General features: G+C 52.0%; 1 protein-coding gene across 1 annotated transcript in view; it reads left to right on the top strand.

Moving 5' to 3' along the window:
- The first annotated feature begins 3,318 nt into the window (after positions 1 to 3,318).
- Positions 3,319 to 8,396, top strand: part of TMEM266 (transmembrane protein 266) — a 140,696-nt gene continuing 135,618 nt past the window's right edge. The window contains exon 1 of the mRNA XM_045285675.1: positions 3,319 to 3,478. The gene's annotated coding sequence lies outside the window, so the exon portion shown is untranslated. The remainder of the gene's footprint in view (positions 3,479 to 8,396) is intronic.

The following is an 8,396-nucleotide window of genomic DNA, read 5'->3' as shown; positions in this document are numbered from 1 at the left end:
CAGAAAAGACTGGTGATGTCTCAGAGACACTTGTGATACTGTGAGTAGATGTAAGAGGATTTGGCAATTGGTTGGTAGAGATGGAAGAGGTAGGTGGAGGATGACTCCACAGTCCTTACATTGGGAGATTGGCGAGGATGGCAACACCACAAACCCAAACAGAAATCACGGGCGCGGAAACAGCCTATGGATGGAAGTAAGCTAAGGAATTCCAATTTGGGCATCCTCACTTAGGAAGTCTTAGGGGGATATGGAGTTAGGGTTCTATTTTAAGAGGCTTCGACACATAGACAGGGGCTGAAGCTTTCGCTGGTGCTAGGTGAGGTCTTTGGGGAAACCCGTCAGTGAGCAGAGTCGGCAGTTCCAAACCACCCCAAGGAGCCTCAGCAAACAGGCCCGGAGATTTGCTTTCGAAAGGTCACAGCCCGGAAATCCCAAGGAGCCGAGCTACACTACGTACGTGGAGTCACCGGAAGTCAGAGTCACTGTGATGGTTCCCGGCCACCAGCACCACCACCACCCCTCTTTCAAAGCCACGGTAGAAATTTCCTCCCCAAACCCTAGGTGACTTGCCATCCCTGCCCAGGCCCCTCCTCTGGTCCCTTCCGGAACCATCTGATTCTCTAAGTGACCCATCCACCTTCTGAATCACGGTGCCTCTCCCCACTGCAGCACCGACCACTCCAGACTTTTTGACAAAACTCTCTCCGGATGGTCTCCGTCAGATCCCTTCCGCTCCCCTCCATAGCCTAGCCACCGTACTCTGTCTGTGGGTGAGACTTGGTTGGCATATGTTGGGTGAACTGGTTAGGGAAGTTCTAATGTCGGACTCTCCGTACCCTTTCATTCTGGGAACTTGGGAGGCACGGCGGCGGCATGTGGCTGCGCCCCTGGGGAGGAAGAGGAAGGAAGGAGGGGCATGTGCAGAGCCGCCTCCGCCTCCATCCCCTAGAGAGACCGAACAGCCCAGCCTCACGGAAAGGAATCTTGGACCGTTCAATTCAGACGTAACCGTTGTACTAAGGCCAGGATGGCCAACGCTGAACTTGTTTGTTGTTGCTGCTGCCGGCTTCCCTTGTATCTTCTCGACAGTTCCAGCTGCGCGAGGCTTTAACTTTGAATTTCTCGCGAACAGTCTTTTGTATGCAATATTGCCGTTTGAATTTGGCCCAGCTTCTCTTTGGATGCCAGGGAGGGGTGGATGAGTGGCTGGCTGGCTGAATCAATGACTTTCCCAGGTTCACCTGGCTGGTTAGTGGCAGAACTGGGACTCAGCTCGCCATTTTCCTGAGGGATGTCAAACAGCCCATGTACCTGGTGCACCAGCACTTCAGGGTTGCCATGACAACTACATGGGTCAAATTTCCATCATCCAAGTAAAGATTGGAATAGTTACTTACAGGCATGGAGGTTAAAGTCCAACGGAGGAAACTCCTTGCCCAGGCCCTCCTGTGTTGGCACAGCCCAGGCTAGGACTCAGAAATTAGCCTCTGTTGAGACCCCCAGGCCTGAACTACAAGGGGACCTGTGGGAAGTGAGCGCTGAGGCTACTGTTGGGCAGGTAGCACCACGTGTGGAAAGATGCAGGAGGAAGAGCCAGGTGCCACTCCTGGCTCAGGCACTGCCTCACTGAGTGACTGGGTAGTTCACTAACCCTCTCTAGTTGTTGGTTTCTTTGCCTATTAAGGGAGATGGTTGGCCCTTTCCCTGGACGATGCCCAAGGGATCTTCTAAGTACAAAATGCTGCAATTCCACAACTCCGAGACTCTCATCTGCATCCCAGACAGGCAGACGGATCCTGCTGCTTCTAGAATTCCAACTGCAGATTCATATAGAGGGAATACCCCTTCCCAGCAGCCTTATCACCCACAGACTCCACTCCCCTCTGAGGACAGTCAAGTAGAAGGGAGGCACCTGGCAGGCAGGTAATTTGTCCAGCCTGTCCAGGGTGGGAGGGAGGAATAGCAGGGACTGCCAACCACTGGATGCGCTGCACAAGAACCACTCCCACCCCATCCACACAGGAAAGGAGGCAGTACCTTCTACTGCGGAAAGATGGAGGCTTGTGGGAGGTCCTTGGTCCTGGGGGAGGCCACCTGGAGACTAGGTGACTTGCCACCCTCGTCTGGTCCCTTCCTGAACCATCTGATTCTTTAGCTTCTCCATGTCCCTGCTTTTCTCAACTTATACTTCATTCACTCATTCGAGCAATAGTTCTCGAGCTTCCATTAGGAAAATACACAAACCCTAAAGGTTTATGATTGCTTCCTAGAGGTGGGAGGGGAAGGCAGAGCCCTCGTTCAGGAAGCAGAATTTCTGTTTACGGGGATGGGAAATCTGACGGTGATTATTTGCGATGGTTGCACAACATGATTCATTGATTTCATTGAACTGTACACAGTGAAAGCGGAGGGAAATCCCTGCTCTGAAGGAGCTCACATTTAGTGGGAGGAGGTCCCTAATACACAATTCATTCTCATGTTTATTATGCGAATCGTGAGGCATGCTGTGTAGCACCAGCAAGCAAAGGGAGGAAGGAGGAGCTGAGGGACTCTGAGAGATGTGGTTAGCTCGTTCCGGAACCTGATGAGGGAGACTGGGTTATTATCAGGATCGTGGAGAGAACCACATTCCAAGCGACCTGCCATCTTTGAGCTGAACGCAGTAGTTGCTAACTCTGCCCGGAAGAGATTTGGTTGCCTGCAACACACACACTGCCCTTGTTTTCTAAGAGGAAGATTAAGTTCCTAGCAGGGCGTCGGCCTGTAAAATTTCTATTTCGGGTTATCCTTCCAGTACACCTGCATTTTACAAGTTTGGGTTTGTTCCGGTTTGGGTTTATCTGCCATGACAGAACCATGAGGATTTGGTTAAAAGGCCTGACTGTGGCCAAAAAAAAAAAGCAGCCATAGACCATCTGTCAAGGAATGGGCGTGGCTGTGTCTATAGAACATGGCACCCACTCCTCACTCATCCAAGTGCTGGGCTCCAGAGACCAGGCTGGTCAGCAAATGTGGGCATAAGGTGCCAATGGAGGATGACCACATCGTTATGTGACTGCCAAATCCTATCATTACGTAACTGCCAACTTACATCCTTATATAACTGCCAAACCACTGGGAATCACAGCCCAGTCAATTTGGCACATAACCTTAACCATCGCAGCCAACAGTACCTCTTGCCTTGAACCTCAGTGTTCTGCCAGATCTACGTGATTCCTGTGCAAAGCAGTCGGATAGTAGATTTTTTTCAGCTAATATCGTCACTGGGAAACGTGTGATAATGAGATAGTCAGTAAGCGAGGTGTGAATGTGCCCTGGTAACATCATGGATTTCGGATTGGGCTGCTAACTACAAGCTCAGCTGTTTGAACGCACCAGCCAGTTCTCAGGAGAAAGGTGCAGCGTTCTGCTCCCGTAAAGACCGACCACCCTGGACACCCACGGGAGCAGCTCCCCTCTGCCCTGTAGGGTCACTGTGAGTCAGAGGACGGTGTGTGGGGGGGTGTTGTCATGGATGTGCTAGAGGGCTGCATGTGACCTGTGGGTCACAGTGTATCCAGTCGTGTCTCAGCTGTCACTACAGTCCCCGTGTAGTGTAGCACCTGGGCACCAGGTAGGAACTCAGAACATATTTGAATGGATGAGGGATGAGTAGATGTTCTGAAATGGGGGACGCCGAGAGATGTCCTTAGCCCTTTCCGGAACCTGATGAGGGAGACTGGATTACTGTCAGGATCGTGGAGAGAGCCACATTCCAAGCGACCTGCTATCTTTGAGCTGAACGCGATAGTAGCGGACCCTGCCCGGAAGAGATACGGTTGTGTGCAACGCGCACACTGCCCTTCTTTTCTAAGAGGAAGATTACGTTTCTATCGTGTTTGACTTAAAGATGATATCCCTCTCTACCTTTAAGTAATTCGTTTTATTTATTTTTTCGTCGTAGTTTATCAGATGTCGTGGAGACATCTGAGAACATTCCTTCATCCACAAACAGTCTTCAGGATCTGTGTGCTTCATACGTGTACGTGCAAGCCCATCTCTGGGGCCCAAACGTCTCAGTTTGGGCTCGTGGCATTTCGCACGCTCAGAGCCACACACAGCTGCTGTCAGGTGCTGTCCAGGTGGTTCCGACTCAGAGCCACCCCTTGTGACAGAGCAGAATGCCCCATGGGGTGGTCTCAGCTGCACTCTTCCATGGGAGCAGATTGCCTGCTCTTTGCTCCTGTGGGGCCGCTGGGTGGGTCCGAACCACCGACCTTTGGGTTAGCAGCCACGCGCTTAGCAGTTATTCCCCTAGCGCTCCTTCGCATGTGGCTAACGGTGCCCCCACTGGCGCCCCCCACTGGCGTGTGTAGCTCAGGCTGGAACACGGGGAAAGTCTAATAAGCAACTGCATGGAGGGCGTTTACCTGCTGCCAGAGCCTCACAATGACTGTGGGAGGAGGAGCCGCTAGCCCATATTCTAGATGAGTTGTTTCCACTCACCTGGTCAGTAGCAAAGCTCAGGTTTGAGTCCAGCACCTGCGTTGAACTGACCATAAAATATTTGAGCTGGAAGGGTCTTTAGAAGAATTATCCTAATTCTGAGCACCATGACTACTGCTTGTTTCTGCAGAGCTTAGTCTGGTGTCCAGCATGCCTTTAGAGCCCAGCTGTCAGAATGAATGGATCAGGTCTGATTTCACTCGGGTGGAAATTAAGGGCTAGAAAGCAAAGGGGCGGCAGCAGAGAAGGGCTGGTCCAGATCACAGGACTCCAAAAAAGGAACGATGCTCGAGAGCAGTGGTTCTCAGCCTTCCTAATGCTGAGCCCTTTTCGTACAGTTCCTCCTGCTGTGGTGACCACCCCCTCACCTTAAAATTACTTCTGTTGCTATTTCATAACTGTCATTTTGCTACTGTTATGAATCGTAATGTAAATATGTGATATGCAGGATGTATTAGGCGACCCCTGTGAAAGGGTCATTTGACCCCAAAGGGGTTGCGACCCACAGGTTGAGAACCGCCGCTCTAGAAGCTTCATTGCTGATGGACTCTCCCCACACTGCTCCTATGTCAGGTCCATGGGCCTCACAATTGGTCAGCCCCAAGACACCACACAATTTAACCTCTGAAGTTTTCCTCATATTGGGGGCCATCAGCTCCCCTGTGCCCATAAGCTCACCTCCCTGCCTTTCCCCATCACGCTGGCTGCCCGTCAGCCTCAAGGATGGCTGAGCAGCTGGTCCTGGCTGGATGGCAGGGAGCCCAGGACCCCAAGTGAAACTCCCATGACCAGGGAGAGCTCGCTGCGTGAGGCGCTACCTGCCTCCAGTCTCCGCCTCAGGGTCACGCTCTGTCGTGACAGCTTGAGCGGTTTTCCTGGCAGGTGGGCAGCATGCATCTCAGGGAGGGTCATGCTGACCGGTAGCCAGTGGCCGCCTGCCATGCTGCCTGCCTGGCCCTGAAGCTGGTTGCTGCGGTGCCGTCCAGCCAGCTCAGGTCCCAGCCAGCAGCCTCCCGGGGAACCCCTAGCAGCCTCCTTCCTCACAGGGTGGTAGGAACTGGCCTAGATTGTAGATGCACAGAATTGAAAGGAACTTACAGACCACCAGCCCAGAGCATCTCCAGCTGGGATGCCCTGACGGCCCGGGGAATCTTTTTTTTTTTTTTTTGATACACATTGCTGACACACTGGGTCCGGGATGGCCTTGCCAGCCAGCTCCCAGGCAATGCCAGTGCAACTCCTGGTCCAAAGAGCACTCGTTGCAAAGCAAGGATCTGGCACAGTTAAACACTTGACTACAAACGGAAAGGTTCATGGTTCGGATATTGGTGGCACTATCGGGTAAGGGTTGGACTGCCCACCCGCAAGGTCAGCAGTTCAAATCCATCCGCTACCCCTCGGGAAGAAGGTGACGCTATCTGCTCCCATAAAGATGGATAGCCTCAGAAAGTCTATATAGAGTTAGCGTGAGTTGGAATCAATTCCGTCGCAATGGATTCCGGTGGGTGTGTGTTGGGCTGCTTACTGAAAGGTCATCAGTTTGAAACCACCAGCTGCTCTGAGGGAGACAGATGGGGCTTTCCACTCCCGTCACGAGTCACAGTCTCGGATAACTCACTGGAGCATCCCTGTCTTAGAGGGTTGAGATGAGTCGGCATTGACTCAATGACAGTGAGTGAGTGGTGCTGGGGGTTAGGCCTTGGGTTGCCAACTTCAAGGTCGGTGGTTCAAACTCCTCGGGAGAGAAACCAGACTCTCTGCTTCTGTAGAGTTATAGTCTCAGAAACTTGCTATGAGTTGGGAGCGATGTGATGGCAGCGGATTTAGTGTGGTTTATATTTACTACCTACAAAACTCTTTGGCTCTTGTCACAAGCTGGCATATTGTGAATATCTTCTTCTCCAGAGGATTGGAAGCCTGGGCTTCTCTTGTTCTCCTTGTGTCTCCTCTGGGTGGCCACCTGAGAGGCCAAGTGAGGTGAAGCTGGTTCTGCCAGGAGGGTCTTCTCCCAGGGGCCCTTGAGGTAAGAGTCACCGGGTGCACCCTATGTTGGCACCAGAAAGACTTCCGCATCTCCCAGACCTGAAGGGCAAGGTGAGGATGGGCACGGGAAGTGTGCTGTGTGGGCGTCAGCAAGGGGTCTTTCTGAACTCAGTGCTCGGCTGAGAGACAAGCTGTGGCCCAGGGGCACGTGGGGAACAGCGTGACTGTTTGTGGAGTAAACACCCAAATGAAAGTCAAAAAAGAGCCGGTGGTGTTAGGTAAACATGCTAAAAGACAGCAGTGACTACCCGCTTCCAGCACACTTCCAAAGTGACAGTGGCGGGTTTTTGCATTTGACTTAGAATCACTTCTCCTGATGCCAGCTGACTTGGGTTCTATTTCGGGCACAAACACAAACCCGTAGTCATGAGCTGAACTGCCTCACAGAACTGCCGAGATGTGGGGGTCAGTGATGATCCAAGTCTGCCTGTCTGCTGGTGCTTTCTTTCCATTGCTAAAACATATATGTTCAGGAATTATGCTGGACAGTCAGCTGCTGGGTATTTGTTCAATAGAGTGCTGGGGTTGAGTTCCCCACATTAGAAGGCCGGACATGGTCATGAAGCCTTTTCGGATGTTAGACTTGGGTCTCCATGAGCTGAGATCAGCTAAGTGGTGATTAGCGTGACACATCATCCCTTAGGGAAGAGCCCCCGAGGCTTAATGGGGTTCTAACCTCAGGGTCAGCCTTTGGAAACCACCAGCCGTTCCTCAGGAGAAAGGTGGGGCTTTCTACTCCCTTAAAGAGTTACAGTCGCAGAAACCCATAGGGGGCGGGTCTACTCTGACCTGTAGGGTCTTGGTGAGTTTGCGGGTTTGGTTGCTCCTTATGCACCAAGATGGTAGGTCATGTTCACTGCTGACACCCCCCCCCCTCCAGCATTGGCTTATTGAGAACTATGTGTCGAGCGGATGACTGGGGAGTGAGTACTCTTCCCTCAAGTAGGAAACAGCCATGGAGCCGTCCACGGGTTTTGCACTATTGTTTTCCCTTCAGAAAAGCAGTTGAATTCAACCTTGACAGATAGAAAGGTGCCTGAGCCCACCCTACCCACCCACCCATGTTTAATGTGCCAGCTAGGAACCCTAGTTGTAAAGAGTTTGCAGTCTAGAGATGGTACGTGAGCATAAGCCACCAGATTGATCCATGGCTGGGGAGTAGGACCATTGAAGTGGGTGGGAGAGAGGAGTGAGATGGCCCCACCCACTGTCCTTAAGTAGAAGTGCGTTCTCAAGTAGGGCTCCATGCAGAGAATTCTATAACCTGAACAATTGTGTGTGTGTGTGTGTGTGTGAATATCTCTCAATGACTCCGGCGGGAAGGACAGGGAATATCTACAGGGTTGAAGCCAGATGGCGGAAGGCTCTGGATTCCTACCAAGGGAGCGAACTGGTGTTCACGAGACAATGGGAGCCACTGACGGTGTTGGAGTCAGGGAACTTGAAGAGGAGAGCTGTGCTTCTGAAGAGTCAGGATGTGCCTGAGGCACCGAGCCTGGAGGCGAGAACCACCCCGGGGACCGCTTTAGGGAAAGTCGTGGGGAACCCAGGATGTTAGAAGCTGGCTCTTCTGCCTCTGAATTCCCTCAGCTCTTTCTCAGCACCTCCCCTGTGGCACTTGGCGGATGGACATTTTAGGGAGATTTAGCTAGCGGTCAAAGAAACTGAGACGGTACAGGAAAGCACGAGGAAGAAAGGAAGTATGTGTTTGTAATCTCACCACCTGGAAATTATTATCGTTAACATTTGGGATCTGTCTGCTGGTCCTTCCAGATTACTTTATCACACATGTGCGCACACACACACAAACACCACCACCACCGTGTGTGTGTGTGTGTGTGTGTGTGTGTGTGTGTGTGTGTGTG

This window comes from Echinops telfairi, unplaced genomic scaffold (genome assembly GCF_000313985.2).
Source record: "Echinops telfairi isolate 266 unplaced genomic scaffold, ASM31398v2 ScPeMD7_7475;HRSCAF=8513, whole genome shotgun sequence".
NCBI classification, from domain to species: Eukaryota; Metazoa; Chordata; class Mammalia; order Afrosoricida; family Tenrecidae; genus Echinops; species Echinops telfairi.
This window is presented reverse-complemented; position numbering and strand designations above follow the sequence as displayed.